The sequence below is a fragment of the Arachis hypogaea genome, chromosome 11, assembly GCF_003086295.3.
Source record: "Arachis hypogaea cultivar Tifrunner chromosome 11, arahy.Tifrunner.gnm2.J5K5, whole genome shotgun sequence".
Lineage (NCBI taxonomy): Eukaryota > Viridiplantae > Streptophyta > Magnoliopsida > Fabales > Fabaceae > Arachis > Arachis hypogaea.
This window is the reverse complement of record NC_092046.1, coordinates 48,890,430-48,910,013: the sequence shown is the minus strand read 5'-3', so window position 1 is coordinate 48,910,013 and position 19,584 is coordinate 48,890,430. Positions and strand designations below refer to the sequence as shown.

The 19,584-nt window shown below is 37.8% G+C and overlaps 2 long non-coding RNA genes across 4 annotated transcripts; both read right to left on the bottom strand.

Moving 5' to 3' along the window:
• Positions 1 to 1,178: 1,178 nt before the first annotated feature.
• LOC140176355 (uncharacterized) lies at positions 1,179 to 2,350 on the bottom strand. The gene is made up of 2 exons (XR_011867544.1): positions 1,561 to 2,350; positions 1,179 to 1,453 (listed from the first exon to the last, which is right to left on the bottom strand). It is a non-coding gene; the product is annotated as an uncharacterized lncRNA (long non-coding RNA).
• Positions 2,351 to 3,109: 759 nt separating this feature from the next.
• On the bottom strand, positions 3,110 to 6,771 carry LOC112720828 (uncharacterized). Of its 3 annotated transcripts, none has more exons than XR_011867543.1 (8): positions 6,515 to 6,771; positions 6,114 to 6,222; positions 5,581 to 5,664; positions 5,003 to 5,196; positions 4,809 to 4,912; positions 4,426 to 4,491; positions 4,198 to 4,320; positions 3,110 to 3,603 (listed from the first exon to the last, which is right to left on the bottom strand). It is a non-coding gene; the product is annotated as an uncharacterized lncRNA (long non-coding RNA). The 3 variants fall into 3 exon arrangements; XR_003162385.3 differs by having other exon boundaries at positions 5,003 to 5,377; positions 6,515 to 6,760; XR_003162384.3 differs by having other exon boundaries at positions 5,003 to 5,438; positions 6,515 to 6,757.
• Positions 6,772 to 19,584: the final 12,813 nt, after the last annotated feature.

The following is a 19,584-nucleotide window of genomic DNA, read 5'->3' as shown; positions in this document are numbered from 1 at the left end:
CATCATTTTCCTGTACTGTAGCAGTATCTTGAGCAACAATAGTATTCACATTGTTCTCTTGTATTGTAACTGGATTTACAATAGGATTCTCATTTTGCTCTTGTACTATAACTGTATCTTGAACAACAATAGGCACAAGGACCTGATCATTGTCAGTTACAGAATTCTCATCAAAAGCAACATTTCTAATATTTCCTTCCTCCCCAAACTTAACATTCTCAAGAAATCTCGCATTTTCCGTTTCAAAAATAGACATTGATGTAGGATTGTAAAACTTGTACCCCCGTGAACGCTCAGCGTAACCAATAAAGTAGCAACTAATTGTCCTTGAGTCCAATTTTCTTTCATGCAGCCTATAAGGTCGCGCCTCAGCTGGACATCCCCAAATATGCAAATGCTTTATATTGGGCCTTTTTCCAGTCCAAATTTCATATGGAGTTTTGTTAACTGCTTTGTTTGGCACCCTATTAAGGATGTACACTGTGGTCTTTAAGGCTTCTCCCCAGAGTGATTCAGGCAAGGAAGAATGACTAATCATACTTCTCACCATGTTCTTAAGAGTTTGGTTCCTTCGTTCTGCAACACCATTCATGCTAGGTTTGCCTGGCATGGTGTATTGCGGAACAATACCACACTCCTCTAGGAAAAGAGCAAAAGGCCTGGGATGTTGCTCACCTGAACCGTCATATCTTTCGTAGTATTCACCACCACGATCAGACTCGACAGTTTTAATTTTCTTTCCAAGTTGAAGTTCAACTTCAGCTTTGAAAGACTTGAAAACATCCAAGGCTTGAGACTTTTCATAAATTAAATATAGATACCCTTAACGAGAGTAATCATCTATGAACGTAATAAAGTACCGTTGTCCATTCCAAGAGACAGTAGGGAATGGGCCACATATATCGGTATGTATCAGTTCTAAGACATCTTTAGCTCTCTCGACACCTAATTTCCTTTCATTTTTCCTTTTCCTCTTTATGCACTCAATACAGACTTCAAAGTCCGCCAAATTTAGGGGTTCAAGAATTCTATCCGACACTAGCCTCTGAATTCTCTGTTTAGAGATGTGACCTAGACATTTGTGTCATAATGATGCCGAATTCTCATTTAGTTTTCGTTTTGTACCCGTTTGCAGTATTTCATTATTATAGGAATTTAAATCAAGCTTATATAGATTATCCACCAAACGACCAGAGCAAATATTATTCGAATTATAAAAGAGACTGACCTTATTATTTCCGAACGAACAAAAATAACCTAATTTGTCCAAACGAGAAATAGAAACTAAATTCCATCTAAATGATAGTACATAAATTGTCTCAAATAAATCCAAGTAAAATCCACTCGTAGAACATAATCTAAAGGTTCCTATAGCTTCGACTACAACTATATTGCCGTCTGCCACATAAATGTATCTTTCAACATTACTTGGCGGTCGGCTCCACAGGCAACCCTGCATAGTAACACTTACGTGAGTAGTAGCAGCAGAATCTACCCACCAAGTATCAACAGGTGCATAACTTAAACTAGCCTTAGAACAAAAGAAAGTAAGAATTATACCCTTCTTTACACGCCAAGTGGCATATTTTGTACAATCCTTCTTCATGTGTCCCACCTTCTTACAGAAGAAACATGTTGAAACTTGATCTTATTTTTTAGCTTTTTTCTATTGAGAAGGCATATCCACAGTAGTATCACGCTTTCTTTTATACTGAGAAGATGAAGCCATGTGAGTACTTTCAGTCTTATCTTGCTGTAGCCTCTCTTCTTCTTACTCACGGTGAGATATAAGCTCATTTAATGACCAAGTATCCTTCAGAGTGTTATAACTCACTTTGAATTGCCCAAAGTGTGCAGGAAGGGAGATCAAAATAAAATGCTTGAGTAAGTCTTCAGACAACTCTAACTTTAGTGCTATCAATATTGAAGCAAGATGAGACATTTTCATAAGGTACTCCCTTATGTTCCTTTTACCTTTATATCTCATGGAGACAAGTTTGCTCAAAAGACTACTTGCCTCCGCCTTTTCATTCTTAGCAAAGAATTTTTCAACATCTTTTAGGAACTGTTTAGCATCTTTATCCTCAGTAATTGAGCCCCGAAATGCCTCAGGAATTGAGCACTTCATGATCATAATGCTTATCCGATTGGATATCTCCCACTTCTCTATTTTAACCTCATTCAGATTTTCTAGAATGAAAGTGGGTTTCTCCTCTCGAAAGAGTTATATCCAGATCCATACAATCGAGGACAATCTCCACGGTATCCTTCCAAACTTTAAAGTTTGAACTATTCAGCATAGGAATACTGCTAATTTGTGCAGAAACATTGGTAGCTAAAGCCATATTTTCTGGATTAGAACAAAAAAAAAATATGCAGTAAACATTAGTTAAATAATAGGAAAAAATCCATATTGAGATATCTAGAACAACATTAATTTTCAATCTTTAGATAGAAAATTAACTGTAAGTGATACTCTCATTACAGTAATCAAATATTATCGAAATTCCTGTCACACATTAAACCTTTCTTTGGACCGACTTAATGCGCACATGGAAACTTAAACTTCGCAACCTATTTATTACCCATATATTTTCTATTAGTTGGCCAAACAATAACCTTCCTTTGGGGCGATTATTGACCACATAATTAATAGAAAATAAACAAAAGTCACTACAAGAAAAATCACTTTTAGCGGCCATTTATTTTGATTTTAGCGGCAATAAAAATAGCCACCAATATATTTACCGGCAATTAGACATTAGCCGTCTTATGCATTGTCGCTAAAAGGTTTTAGCGGCAATTATAACATTTGCCAGTAAAGACCTTTTTAATGGCTGCAAAAAATATATAACTTTTAGTGGCCATTTTCTTGGCAATTTATATGGCCACCAAAAGTAATTATAAAATTACAATGTTATTCACTTTTAGTAGCCATTACTATTGCCTCCAAAACCCATTTTACTGACAATTTATATGGCCACTAAAAATTATTCTAAAATTGTAATGTTATTCACTTTTAGTTGCCATTACTATTACCGCTAAAATCTTAAAACTTTTTTTAGTTATAATATATCTTTACTAATTTATCAAACAAGAACAGAAGGAATTCGACCAAAGACGATCAATCCTCATAAAATTCACATACAGCAATAATACAAATGTAACATGTTATTAAAAAAGCTAAGGGATAAATCTAGATAAGATACCAAAAACCAAAATAAAGTGAAAATGATAGCTTTGCTCAGCTTGAATCATAAAGTCGGATCGTTTTTCCAAACTAATTCAGCCATGGTTTACTTAACCATGAATTTATTCGGAAATAATATTCATGGTTAACTACAAACATATCACTGGCTAAATCAGTTTAGCAAATGATTAATCATATGCAGAGACCGCAATGTCCAATTATGGTCCAAACTGAACAATTGTACAGAGCTATCATTTCATTTTACTAATAGAGAAAGAATAAAATAAGGCCTAAAAATTTACTAAGCTGCCATGTCTAATGCTGAGAACAATAGAAATCATTCAGTCTCCATGGACACGAGTCTTACTGTCGTAGTATCTCTTCTTACTCTCCCCCTTCTTTTCATTCCATTTCTGAATCAAAGATAAAATAAAATAAAGCGGGTCAAAATAACTGAGAGCACATTAGCTAGGAAATCATGGCCAAAGGAATAAGAAAAGTTCAAAGAAAACCAGCTAATCATAACAGACATTTCACTGGATAATTTTCTTCCTATTCTTTGTATATATTATGTCCTCTCATCCAAGGGTTGAGTTTAGAATGTCCACTTTTATGGTGAAATAAATTTTGTTTTCTTGAACCAATAAAGGATCTAACACTAGCTTCTTTTATTGGGTAAAACCCACCAGTTCATCAGGGTTTATTACTAGGAATCCAAATAATTCAGCTCAACTCATAGAAATTCAAAAAGATTTAAGTATCTCAAAGGCTAATTTTTGCATTCTTATGGTTCGAACACAAGACACCCGATTTACAGGTCAAAACATCTAGCCTTTCAACGAACTTTATGTCGGTAATCTAGTCATTAACTAATTCACATTTTTTTTTCTTTCTTTTTTATAAAAAGCTAATTCACTATACTCATCATTGACTATTTATAAATATGCTAACATTCGAACAAGAATTGAAAAGAAAAGAAGTGTGATGGTGATGATGCGAAATCAGACCTGGAATGCCTCATAATTTGATACAATCCTTCTAATTATTGTAATGGTTGTTATCCCTAAAGGACTAACTAAGACTCTGAAGATGCCCATGCTAATGGAAACAACATATGGGTTGGATTCTTCCTGTACAAGAATCAATTTCACAGGAGTTACGAAAAATCATGCTGTAGAAGGAGTATTAGTGCCTCTAATAAATATTATAAATCCATTTGTAGAAGATAAAATTACCTTCTGAAAATCATCATTTTTCGCAATGGTTTCATGGACAACTAATGAGATGTTAAATGTTGTGATCTGCACTCAAGATTTGAGGAGTGTCACACCAATCCAAGAATACATAAATACTTAAAAAGCAAAACAAGAAACAAGAATATAATATTAGAATATATACCAACAGAAACAAGCAAGAAATTATCACTAAATCTTGCTAGCAAGCTTTTTAAATAGGAGAAAAAACCAAGTTTAAGCTTAAGCAAGAAATTATCACTATGTGCCTACAGTTTTTGACAACTTTAGTACAAATGTTGTTGTTGATGAGCTTCTATCTTTCAAAGTAAATGAGGAAGAAAATCATGAATCATGAATATACTAATGAATCCAAAATTATAAACCTTTGGCTGCTCTTCAAGGAATTGATAGCTTGTCAATATTTTTCACCTTGACACCAATGACAAGGAATTAGTAGCTCCTCCTTTCACTTTCTACTTTCTTCTTCCTATCAAAACAAAATAGCCTTCAAAGTTCAAACAACAATAAGAGAAACTTGAACAAGTAATGAAGTTCCACATAGAAGAGTTAAAGTTACCTCTGCAGATTTGCTTTTAGTAGCTGTCATTCTGCTTCCAGGGGATGCTTTGGTTTTCGAGCTGATATCTGATTTGCTCCTTCAATTAAGTCCATTTACTGGCCTATCCTTTACTACTTTACCTGAAACTTTTCCATTCCTTGCTCCGGGAGCTTTAGTATTAGTCCTCTCGCCATTCAACGACTTCTTTTTGTCTGGTTGAACCATACAGCATAATCTTATGAACTTTTGTGATCTCCAAACCAGACTGGTTGTCCTCAATAAATATTGTCAAGTTGATCAAGCAATCATTTTATGAGACATTAATTAAACCGAACTAAGCGCACTAAGCATGATCCTGCAGTAAACTTCATGCTCTCTTGTTTCCCTGCTGCCCTATAGATATAGCAGAGATTGCTAATGACATATTGACTGGTCAAACGTCCCACCCACAACCCTATAGATATAGCATGATTTAAAGGACTAATTGAGTATGAATAGTTTGTAAGGACAACTGAGGAATTGTACACAGTTCATAGTATTTTACAGAAAGGTGTTGAATATAGAGAAAGTGAAAAACACTACTTGTGCTTGCTTACCTTGCCAATTAAAACAGATTTGACTTTCTTGAAGCTGGAACTGAGCTTTTCATATTAGGGGCAAGCTTTTTACAGTGGCCACACCTATGGTAACAAAAAAGTGGTACGAGAAACATAGATCGAGAATTAGAAACAAAATGTGCATCTTATCTTTGCTGGATCGCCATGATGAATCACCCGACAGAGTGAAAACCTGGCAATTTTATATATATATATATATGAACTTAGAACCTTCGATTGGCACAAAAAAGGTATCGGTACCCTCACTCTCTCGTGTCAATTATACAGAGATCTTATCATCTAATAACTTATATTAAAGGAATCAAATAAAAAAATATAAAGTTAAACATCTATTAATCTACAAAATCAAAGAGATAAAGGACAATAACACATTCTATTCGAATTGTATACTGAACTAAACCCTAGATAAGGTAAAATTGATTCAACAAAGGAACCAAAAATAGATTGGTGATTATTTTATTTTATTACTAAAGAGCGTAGAACTCAACAAGTGCTCCTCTGTCCTGACCAACCTCCTTCTCAAAGTTATCTTTGGTGAGCACAACAACATCGTCTGCAGAGACAAATATGAAGACGAAAGCAAAACACCACCACTCTCAACACTAAACCCCTGCTCCAGATCTGTGCATGCATCAAAGTGTTAGAGGTGTTTGGGGTTAATTAATGGTCTAATTGCTCTGCTAATTTACAAAGATCGAATAATAAAAGTGGAACCAGATATTGCCAAGCTCAATTTCATATTCTAATAATCCTAATTCATCCTATCAAATAAATATTTTAGAATAACAGTGACAATTGAATTTTAGCAATGTATATTGAACCAAAAAGAATTGGGAAAAAGCACCAGGTTGCGATAGAACACAAATTGGAAGCACAAGAATCAGAATTGAGAGGGAGATTAAGGAATTCGTACCTGATGACTAGAGCGCGATTTAGATTTCAATCAAAATCAGCTCTAACTTGTCCGAGAAAAGGATTCAGATTGCGATTAACATTGAGATGAAAACTTAGAAGAGATTTGAGCGATGAAAAAGATGGAATGATGGAGAAGAAGAAGAAGAAAAAGGGTGTGCGGTTCTCAAAGGGAATGAAGCACTGAGAGTAGTTTGTGTGAGGTAGAGTGGCGAGGCACCCAGAGTGGAGATATTTTTGGTTTAGCAGTTTAAGTTTGTTATTATTTTTAAAGTTTTAGCTTCTTTTTAATGGCTATAGTTTAAATTGCCGTTAAAATTTATAGTATTAATGGTAAATATATAATTGTCACTAAAAGATGGTTTTAAAAAGAGAAATTATGGCAATAATATTATGGCCGCTAAAAATTTGTCGCTAAAATTTTTTTTCTTGTAGTGAGTGTGCAATGCTTATTATTTGGCCAAACAATAAACTTTCTTTGGGCCGATTATTGTCCGCATAAATAATAAGCATTACTTTATTCTTAATTAGTTACCCAAACACATATTTACCATCAATATGTGTATGTAATTCGGCCAAATATAGACATTCCTTTGGGTTGACTAATATTCGCATAAATTACATATCACCATATCCCTCATGTTTTAAATAAATCAATTTTCACAAAGAGGCTACTTTGGCAGCATAATGTTCAATCAATTTATTCCAAAACCAAAACTTTATAAAATAGGTGGGTATAATAATCCAAATTGTTACTAGTTTCCTTATGTAATGATTAAATAATATTTTCTATTACTCAATTTTTTTAATTAATATGTACACATAACTTAGCCAAATTTAAATCTTCTTTTGGATCAATTAATATTCGCATAAGTGATATATATATATCCTAAAAGGATAATCAATTAATTTTATATCAAATTAATGACACACACAATTAAATCCAAAAAAAAAAATATAATTCAATAATGCTCGGTTGATTTAACAAAAGATAAAAACCGTATATAAAGCATTAATTTATGAGCATCATTTTATATATATAAAAAAATTAACCAAAACATGCTTAGCTTACATTATAAACACGCAACAATATATATATATATATATATATCCAAATGATCAATAATATATGTATGTAAATGGCCATGTCAGTATGTATATAAGAGCATTATAACCCAAATGACATCCACAACTGTATATATTATATATGTGCAACAATAATTGACAGGACCGTAGAAGAATAGTGTTCATCCATTAATGTAAGCTACACAAAATTAACGTATATCGAATAAAATAATAATAAAATTGAATATTTTTTATGATTAAATTATAGATAGCGATATTATTTGTTGGAATAAATTATTTTATTAATCGAGATCATTCATATTGAGTCACCAAAAATATATCATAATACGGAAACGTATCTTTACTAATAGAAATTAGAAATTAAATGGAAGGATTGTCTCAATCTTGTGGTTTTTGCGATCTTCCTCAACCAAAGTCTTCTGTATTCCTAGGCGGCTGAATTGCAACTCTTTTGATGGGGAAAGAGCAACAAAGGCGGCTTTAGTATATTGGGGACCGAAACCTTAAAACCCAAATAAAATAGTATCTAAAGTCCAAAAGATAATATATCTAAAATCCAAAAGATAATTATCTAAAGAACAAAAGATAATATCTGATTTTATTCTCATTTAATTCCAAATCAAAAGTAATAATGACTTATTCAATTTAGCATTTATAACAATAAATGTGATCACCATTATATAAGTCATTTAATTTAAAATTGAATAATTTGTGATTATAATTAATATATATATTGTCCACAAACAAATTAGGAAGTTAAAATAATTTCCTAACAGAACATACAAATATAATAGTAAAATTTATACTCTAAACAAATAAACATATCTTTTATCATACATAAATTATTTTAAAAAAGAATAAATTATTAAAATTAATAACACAAGTTTAAAATGATAAAATCTAACTTTTTACAAGTATTTTTTATAGTATTTTTATTCTTTTAATTTTTAATTTATTCGTACTTTATTATTTAATTAATGATTAAACAAATTATTTTTATGAGAAATTATTTTTTGTATTATCTTAAAGAAGAGACCAATATAACAGTTTAAAAAATAATGTAAAAATAATTTTTAAATAAAAAATAGATACTATTAAAATTTTTAAATACAAAAGTAAATTGTATAGATGAATATTTAAGAGATAAATATAAAATACATGCCTAAAATAATAAAATAGACAAAAATAATTTTCTATTTCTCAAGAGTACTCCCATTTTGTCTGTTTTATTTATTTTAGGTATGCATTTCATATTTATCTCTTAAATATTTATACAATTTATTTTTTATTTAAAAATTTTAATATTAAATATTTTTATTTAAAATATCATTTTTAATTTATTTTTTAAACTGTTATATTGATCTCTTCTCTAATATAATACAAAAAATAATTTTTTATAAAAATAATTTGTTTAATTATTAATTAAATAATAAAATACTAATAAATTAAAAATTAAGAAAATAAAAATACTATAAAAAATACGGTAAGAAAGTTGAATTTTATCATTTTAAATTTCTATTATTAATTTTAATAATATATTTATTTTTTAAATAATATATGTATGATAAAAAATATATTTATTTGTTTGAAGTACAAATTTTATTATTATATTTGTATGTTCATGATTTTAATTATATTTTTAAATACTTTAAATAGATTTATTTTATTATATTATATTTTATATATGAATATATGTTCCATCACGTAATTAAATAAAAATATATTTTTAATGAAAAAATTTAATAACTAAATTAACCATTAGTTATGTGGGTAAGCAGTCATCCAGGACAAAAAGAGGCGCTGGGCTATACTGGGAAGGACAGCAAAGTTACGGGCGACGGAATTCAACGACATGACTAAGGGATGATGCACTAAAGAAAGATAGATTGTGTAGGAGGGTAGTAGATGGCGACGACGTCAGCGCTTCTTGTTACGAACGCGACGGCGGTGCTTGGAAGGACCAAATCTACGTGATGAAGTGATGAAAAAAGAATGGAGGAGTGGAAATGTGCTCCAATTAACGGGAGTGGGAGTTTGATATTTTAAAAAATTATATCATTTTCAATCTCAAATAATAAATTACAAAATAATCCAACTGTGGTTAAGATAAAGACTAATTACAATGTGACACATGATGAAGGGTAACTTACATGTTATTTTAGAGAGAGTTGGATAACATTCACCATTTAATTATATTATTAAATATGATACAAGTGAATATCTTAGTTATTATTTTTAATAAAATATTTTTATTCAAACAATTACTTAACTTCTTATAATTTTTTAAATATAAAAAAATATCAAGATTAATATTTTTTAACTTATTTTGTATTTGAATTAACATTAATTAATTTATACTTTTAAAATATTAATATATATTTTGAACAAGTGTAAAAAAATAACATATTTTATTTTACTAAATAAATATTTTAATTATTTAAAATTATTTTAAAAGTGAAATTCTCTATCTTAATGTTAAATAAAATATATTATTTTTGTCATTATTTTAAATAAAATGGTAATCAATTTTTGTAGATTAATTAAGACAATGAGACTACAACACAAAATTCAATTAGATGTCCAAAAAAAAGTTTCACAAATACAATGATTGATTTATCAAATGTTATAATTAAGTACTTTGATTTTTTTATAAATAAAGACCAATAATTATATATATTATCACATTAATAATAATGATCCACTTGCGACTTATCAATCTATTATATAGTTAATTATCAATTTATGATAAAAAAAAGTTAACACAATTAAATTTTTTTATATAAAAATATTTGAGAATGCGTAAAAAGTGAGTTAAGCTCCACTTTAATTTTTGGGATTAGCAAGTTGTACAGTCTTTGACTTTTTAATTGCTAGCTACACTTTAGTCTTTTAAATTTAAAAAAGTGCACCAATGTAGTTCCTCGTGCATCTTCCGTCATCGGAACTTGTAATACCCTATCACACAAAACCTTACGCTATAGTCATAAATCTGAGGTGGTGAGGCATTACGATACCTAAAAGCAAAAACATATACATGGTATTCGAAGGACAATGATATAACTAGGAATATGTGAAGAAAGATAAACAAAACAACACATTATACAAGAGCATAATAAAAAATATTATTTGTATACCAAAAGCAGTCACTAAAACTAGCCACCAATGTATTTATATATAAACATATGTGTTGGTTTGATTTATTTTTAATGTGTATTTATATTCTAACCTGTATTCTATACTGATGGTTAGGGGTGTACATCGCCCGACCCGGCCCGACTCCGAACACTTTAAGGGCTAATTTAGTGTGATTTCATCAGGTTTAGGGCCGGGTAAGGGTCTCAAAAATAGACCTGGTCATTATTTCGGGTTGGGTCCGGGTCATAGCTCGGGTCACCCGAACTCGGCCCGGTCATCATACACAATTAATATTTTGTGTTATTAATGATGGATGATGGCTATTCTTATGTGGAGTTTGAATATTGTAAAGCTTAATATTTTGTGTTATTAGTCATTATAGGATTATAAGTTAATGTTTTATATTTAAAATTGTTACGGACCATCACAAGTCCAGCCCAACTAGTCGCCGGGTCGGGGCACCACTCAACCCAGGCCCAAACTATCCCTCACAAAGGAAACCCAACGGGTCGGTCCCCGACACCGGACCCAGTCGATGTCCGACTTTACCACCTGCACGACCCAGCACACCACGCCTAGCGAACCGTTCGGGTCAGCTTCCTCGGGGCAGCACCCGAAGCCCCGACCCGAAGTCCGAAACGACCTGCACTCGCACGTGGACAGGGACAGCTCACAAGCACCCTTGCCAGTGGGCTAGGTCATCTTTGGGCCCGCCCAGCACAGCATATAAGGGGAGAGGTCAACATTCTCCCTGAGGTACACATCACCTTACCTAATTTGGCTATCATTCCGTACGGTCCCTGACTTGATCGTCGGAGTGTCTTTGCAGGTGGCCACCCCCTGTCGATCGTTCCACCACTGGTTTCGCCAGCCCCCAGCTTCAGACCAGGAACCCGCTCCAGGCCACTTCAAGGTCTCGCCTTCTCATCCCTTCATCATCACCCAGCCCGTCAAGAACCCGAGATCATCAGGTGACGAACATTGGCGCCGTCTGTGGGGATCCTGGAGCAAACATGGAGCGATTCCCTACTTCGGAAGAACCCCGTGAAGGAGGCGGGGCCTGCCTGAGTAGGGCAAGTTCGACAGCCCATGCCGGCAACCAGTCACGATCCTCCGTTCAGCCCAACCAACCAATCTACACCAAGACCCCCGAAAGACGCCCCTTCGGAGGAACGGGGGCCGATAGCGCCAAGATCATGCAAGAACTCAGGCACAGAGTACAAATCCTCGAGCGAGAGATGGCAGCGAGGAGCCGATCCCATGGAGACGTCAGCCACTCCCACGGTAACGCCAGCCGATCCCGCACCCGCACCCGCACCCCCACCCGAAGATGCGAGAGTCGAGAAAGGAGCCTAACAAAGAGCGACGAGGCGCATACACAGGTAACCTCTCGACCTACCCAAGGTAGGTCCGAGAGCCACGGGGAGTCCCAGAGAGGAAAAACCAAGAAACAACAAGATCCTATCATCATGGGAGCCACCCCCTTCCACCCCTCGATCCTCAAGGTCCAGCTTCCGGAGAACTTCGACAAGTCAACGGACATGAGGTACGATGGGACTAAGGATCCCCAGGAGCACCTCACAGCTTTCGAAGCAAGAATGAACTTGAAAGGAGTAGGCGACGCGGTCAGATGCCGAGCATTCCCTGTAACGCTAGCCGGCCCGACGATCCGATGGTTTAACGCCCACACACAAGGGTCCATCACGGCCTTCGCGGACATCTCCCAAAGCTTCCTGGCTTGATTCATGACACGCATAGCCAAGGTAAAGCACCCAATTAACCTATTAGGGGTTACCCAAAAACCCAGGGAGCCGACTAAGAAGTTTCTGGATAGATTCAACGACGAATGATTGGAAATCGACGGCCTAACGAACTTAGTCACTAGTGTCTGCCTAACGAACGGCCTGCTAAATGAGGATTTTAGAAAGCACCTCACCACTAAGCCTGTCTGGTCCATGCAGGAAATTCAAAGCGTGGCCAAGGAATACATCATTGATGAGGAAGTGAGCCAGGTTGTAGCAGCCAACAAACGGCAGCTCCCAAACCCTTCAGCTCGGCAGGCCCCCCCAGTTCAACAGGTACAAGGAAGCTCCCAAGGACGGCACCCTAGCCAAGCAACCCAAGAAAACCCCACGGGTAGGAAGGTTTACAAACTACACGCCACTCACAGCGCCCATAGTAGAGGTTTACCAACAAATTGCAGACAAGGGAATCCTATCTAGACCTACACCATTGAAAGAAAGAATGGGAGACAACAAAAGCCTTTACTGCGATTATCACAAGGGATTTGGTCACAAAACCCAAGACTGCTTCGATCTCAAAGATGCCTTAAAGCAGGCCATCAGAGAAGGAAAGCTGAGCGAATCCTCCCGGCTCATCAGAGAGCCGAGGAGATGGGAGCGTGAACGCTCCGACGAAGATCGTAGCCAGACTATCAAGCCAAGGCAAGAACCCATGGGGGATGTCAACATCGTGGTCGGGCGCGACAGCCCTCCTAAATCCAAGTCGGCAGCAAAAAAGGATATACTCTCCATCTCGACAGAAGGTCCTATCGTCAGCAAAAGACCTCCCACCATATCCTTTGGCCCGGAAGATAAATGATTTCACGACCTCCCCGAGAACCCCCCATGGTGGTTACAGCGATGGTCGGGACAGGATTAGTCAGACGAATCCTCGTCGACACAGGCACTGACTCTAACATCCTATTCAGAAACGTGTTTGACGCCATGGGGCTCAAGGAGTCTGACCTCAAGAATCACCAGCACGAAGTCATGGGACTAGGTGATAAGTACATAAAACCTGACGGGATGATCTCCCTCCCAATCTGCCTGGGAACCGGTGATGCCAGGAAGTCAGTTATGGCAGATTTTGTAGTCCTCAGAGACTCCACAGCCTATAACATCATCCTGGGGAGAAAGACCATCAACAAACTCTCAGCCGTAATATGCACTAAATTCTTGACAATGAAGTTCATAACAGACAAGAGAACGGTTGGCTCCATAAGAGGAGACCTAGAAGCGGCCGTCGCTTGCGACAACGCTAGTCTTTCCCTAAGGAAAGAATCCAAGAAGATAGCCGACGTGTTCTTGGCAGAACTGGACATCAGGATGGAGGACAAGCCGAGGCTAGAACCAGAAGGGGACATGGAAAAGTTTCAGATAGGAAAGTCAGCAGACCAGTTTACCTTTGTAAACAAGAACCTGCCCCACGAACTCATGGGCCCCCTCATGGAAATCGTAAGGACGAACGGTGACCTCTTCGTGTGGACACCATCAGACATACCAAGACTGGATTCCGAGGTCATGTCCCACCGACTAGCCGTAAAACCAGACGCCAAACCCGTAGCTCAGCGATGAAGAAAGATGTCTCAAGAAAGGGCCGACGAAGTTGCCAGACAAACAGCCGGGTTACTGGAGGCAGGATTCATCAAAGAACTCGAGTACTCGATATGGCTGTCCAACGTCGTCTTAGTAAAAAAAGCCAGCGGAAGGTGGAGAATGTGCGTTGACTTTTTCGACCTAAACAAAGCATGCCCAAAAGACTCTTTCCCTCTCCCCAACATCGACACCTTGGTAGACTCAGCGGCAGGGTATCGTTTCCTCAGCTTTATAGATGCATACTCTGGCTATAACCAGATCCCAATGCACCGACCTGACGAGGACAAAATGGCATTCATAACCCCAGGAGGCACCTATTGCTACAGAGTAATGCCGTTTGGGCTGAAGAACACAGGAGCCACCTATCAAAGGCTCATGAGCAGAGTCTTCCACGACCTCATTGGCAAGACAGTAGAAGTGTATATTGACGACATCTTGGTGAAAACAACAGAATCGAACAAGCTAATAGACGACCTCCAGGCTGTCTTCAAAGCACTAAGAAAATTCAAAATGAGGCTCAACCCACTCAAATGCGCATTAGCGATAGAAGCAGGAAAATTCCTAGGATTCATGATAACACAAAGAGGGGTGGAGGCCAATCCAGATAAGTGCGAAGCTGTCCTCAAAATGACAAGCCCTAGGTGCGTCAAAGACGTGCAGCGACTCACCGGGAAGCTCACGGCTCTATCCCGGTTCCTCGGTGCCTCGGCAGAAAGGGCCATCCCATTCTTCAACCTATTGAAGAAGGGAATCGCCTTCGAGTGGACCCCGGCATGCGAAGAAGCGTTCAGTCACTTCAAAAGGATACTCTCAGAACCCCCCGTGCTCAGCAAACCTAGAGAAGGGGAACCCCTGTACCTATACCTAACTGTGACCACGCAAGCCATGGCGGCAGTCCTTGTCAGGGAAGAAGACAAGACTCAACGCCCAATATACTTCATCAGCAAAGTACTCCAGGGGGCGGAGTTGAAGTACACCAAATTGGAAAAGTTGGCTTACGCCTTACTAACCTCATCCAGAAGACTAAAACAGTATTTCCAAGGGCATGTGATCATCCTAAGAACCGACCAGGCCATTCGACAAGTCCTCCAGAAACCCGACCTCGCGAGAAGAATGATGGCATGGGAAATAGAGCTGTCCCAATATGACTTGCAATACGAACCCAGACAGGCAATTAAAGCCCAAGCCATGGCAGATTTCCTGGTAGAGGTCACAGGGGAGGCTCCCGACATACTGAACACACGGTGGAAACTCCAAGTTGACGGAGCGTCCAACCAAACGTTCAGAGGGGCTGGGATCATTCTCGAGAACTCGGCAGGAGTAGCTTATGAACAATCGATCAAAATCGATTTCCTAGTCTCCAACAACCAGGCAGAGTATGAAGCCTTGATAGGAGGGTTAATATTAGCCAAAGAGGTCGGAGCATCAAGGGTAGAAGTTAGTAGTGACTCCCAGATCATCACCTCTCAAATAAACGGCAGCTACCAGGCCAGGGACGTACTTATACAAAAATACCTGGAAAAGGTAAAGGAGCTATGTAAAAGCTTTGAGGAAGTCATAATTCAGCAAGTTCCCATAGAGAGAAATGCCCGAGCTGACCTCCTCTCCAAACTAGCAAGCACCAAGCCTGGGACAGGAAATAGATCCTTAATTCAAGGGCTAGCAACTGAACCTGTAGTCATCCTGTGCGCAACCCAAAAACTGAACCCCTCCTCTTGGATAGACCCTATCCTCCGATATTTGGAGCACGGCAAAACTTCGGAGAATGAGAAAGAAGCACAAAACACCAGAAGGGAAGCCTCCAAATATGTGATCATACAAGGACAGTTGTACAAACGAGGAGTCCACCAACCCTTACTCAAATGCCTACGCCCCGATCAAACGGACTACGTCCTAGGCCAAGTCCATGAGGGATGCTGTGGTCACCACATCGGAGGAAGGTCGTTGGCGAGAAAAATCATTAGAGCAGGATATTACTGGCCCACAATGATGTCGAACGCCTAGGAGTTCGTCAAAAAATGCAAAAAATGCCAGGAGAATGCCAACTTCCACAAAGCCCCACCCGAGGAACTCAGCCTGATGATGGCCCCCCGACCTTTCGCCCAATGGGGAGGCGACCTCCTGGGGCCGTTCCTGCCTGGGCCCGGACAAGTAAAATACTTGATAGTAGCCATAGACTACTACACCAAATAGGTGGAAGCGGAACCACTAGCTAGCATATCTTCAGCAAATTGCCAAAAATTCATGTGGAGGCAAGTGGTCACCAAATTCGGAATCCCGGAAGCCGTAATATCAGATAATGGGACACAGTTCACCGATAAGAAGTTCAAAGAATTCCTAGCAGGATTGGAAATTAAGCAAAAGTTCTCCTCAGTCGAGCACCCCCAGGCCAACGCGCAGGTAGAGGTAGCCAACAAAGTCATTTTAAAAGGGCTAAAGAAGCGACTTGAGGGGAAGAAGGGCTCATGGGCTGACGAGCTAGCCTCAGTCTTATGGTCCTACAGAACCTCCCCCCAATCATCTACCGGCGAAACCCCCCTTCCGACTCACATACGGGGTCGACGCAGTCATCCCAGTCGAAGTCGGAGAGCCGAGCCCAAAGTTACTCCTAGGAGGGGGAAGCGAGGCAGTCGAAAAAGATTTGGTTGACGAAATAAGACAAATGGCACATCTAACAGAGACAGCAATCAAGCAAAGGATAGCCCTAAGGTACAATGGCAAAGTGCTGAAAAGAAGCCTTGGAGAAGGTGACTTGGTCTTACGACGCAACGACATCGGGCTGCCAATCCCAGGGAAAGGTAAACTGGCCGCCAACTGAGAAGGCCCTTACAGGGTAAAAGAAGTCCTCGGTAAGGGTGCCTACAAGTTGGAGAGGTTAGATGGAAGCGAGATACCTAGAACATGGAATATGGCAAACCTAAAACGGTTCTACTCATAAGATTCCACTCATAAAAAGAAGCAACCACACGACCTGACGACCTCGCCTCCTCCACTTTAATTTCCTTTGCATCCCTTTCTCACTCTCATTTTTTTAACCTAAGATGTATTACGTCACTTTGTTTTAAATCTTATATATATGCGCATACAATAACTTCGTCTTTTGCAAGATATACGCCGATGCGACAAAACAACAAACAATGACTGGTCGACCTAACAGAAACCCGGGATTGATCACCCCAGGAACCAAAGGGACCCAAAAGTCAAAACACAACTTAAAAAGCGGTAAGCGGCAAAAACGGTAAATACCATAAAAACGGTAAACCAAACATCAAAAGGCCACGACGGCCCGAATAAGCGAAAATGACAAAGTAATCAAAGGCCACGACGGCCCAAACGAGCAAACGATAAAACATAAACGGATTAATCTACAAAATGCCAAAGTATTCATTACAAGTAAAAGGCACCTTAAACAGGCCTAAAGATAAAAGATAACAAGTTTCAAAAGCAAAGACAAGGAATACAAGAGCTGAAAGAAGTATCTATCTGACGAGAGGACAGAAGTCGGCTAATTAAGAAATCAATATATGGAATACGTTGTGAGTATAGTTCTTAATCAGCTAAGATCCACCTTGTCAATTTAGAAAAGTTGTCACAAGTTTTAGAAATAAAAATACTGGGAGTATGAGTCTCAGGTCGTTTCCCAACGAATTACAGGAAAGGGTGCTAATTTATTAATTAGGAATTTTCCGAGAGTTTTGAGTTGGACAATGAACAATTAAAATAATTGTAAATTAAAGCAATAAAAACTAAAAATTATTATTAATATAAAAAACCTTGACTGGGGGAGTGATTAATTGGAAGTTCTATCCTTGTTGGAATCTTCTCAAGTGTGGTGTAAAGAGGTTGTTATTTTCACTTAGTTAACCCTTACTAAATAAAGGAAAGTCAAGTGATTGAGCTAACTTTTATTCGCAAATCCTAGTCCTCTCCCTTAGGAAGGTCTAACGTTAGTAAATACAGAGTTAGCCAACAACGTCCAATTTAACTAAGCACTTGAGCATTCCAACTCAAGTGTCTCCTCTTAATCAACCCCCATGTCAAGTAGAAAATCTACTCCATTGACATGGATATAATACTCAGATAAATGTAAGAAGACATAATAAATTAAATAAAATAAAATAGAGATTTAAAATTAATTAAAAGTAAAAGTAATCCTTTGCATCAACAATCAATAAAAATAATCCAATTATAATTCTAAATAAAGTAAATAAGGATATGGAAGAGTAAGTGACAAACTAATCAACATAAATGGAAATTAACAGAGTAAGGAAATAGGAAATAAACTAAGATAATATCTTCAACGGATGTAATGACTCTTCAATATCCAAAAGCATAAAAATAATGAACTATGAATGTAAAGAGAACCTAAAGGGAGAGTAGTTTCTCTCTAGATTCAGATCTAAAACTAAAAGTAATCCTAATATCAATGTATGTGAATGTATCTGAATGTGTGTTGAGTCTCTTCATGTTTTCTAGCTTTATTCTGTGTTTCTGGGCCGAAAACTGGGTTAAAACGTGGCCCGAAATCGCCCCCAGTGTTTTCTGTTAATTCTGCAGATCGCGCATGTCATGCGTAGGCGTCGGTCACACGTCCGCGTCGCTGGTCGTTTTGGCGTGTCACGCGTTCACGTCAATCACGCGCTCGCGTCATTTTGCAAAACTCCAATCCACGCGTACGCGTCAGGCACGCGCACGCGTCACTGGAATTTTCTTCATTTTGTGCGCACGCGTGAGCCATGCATGCGCGTCGATGCTCACTGGTCATCTCCTTAGTTTCTTGTGTTCCTTCTATTTTTTCAAGCTTTCTCTCCATTCTCTAAGCCATTCCTGCCCTATGAAGCCTGAAACACTTATCACACGGATCACAACATCGAATGGTATAAAGGAGAATTAAAATACACAATTAAAAGATCTCTAGGAAGTAAGTTTTCAACCATAGAACTAAACTAGGAACGAATTGTAAAATCATGCTAATCATATGAATAAGTGTGCAAAAACTTGATAAAAACCACTCAATTGAGCACAAGATAAACCATAAAATAGTGGTTTATCACTATCTCAAGGCTTAAGGATATCAATGATCTTCCCGCCCACAACCGTCTTGAGGGCCCCAACCTGAGAAAGATCGAGGTCTGGAGCTAGCACAGCCACCTGAAGCTTGATCCCCTCCTCAGTCAGCTTCACGGCCTCACGAGCCCCCTTTGCAAGCTCCTTGTTTTTCTTCTTCAGGACGGCCATCTCCTGACAGGCAGTCGCCGCTGAGCTCTCCGCCAACTTCAGCTTCTCCTCAAATTCTTTGACTTTCTTCTCAGCAGCAGTAGTCTCACCACAGAAGTATTCAAATCTTTCATCAATTCGAGGTCCCAGTCCACCAGCCTGCTGATCTCTTTGGCATTGATGCACGAATTGTAAATTACACTTTTCACAACTTGTACTACTAACCAGCAAGTGCACTGGGTCATCCAAGTAATAC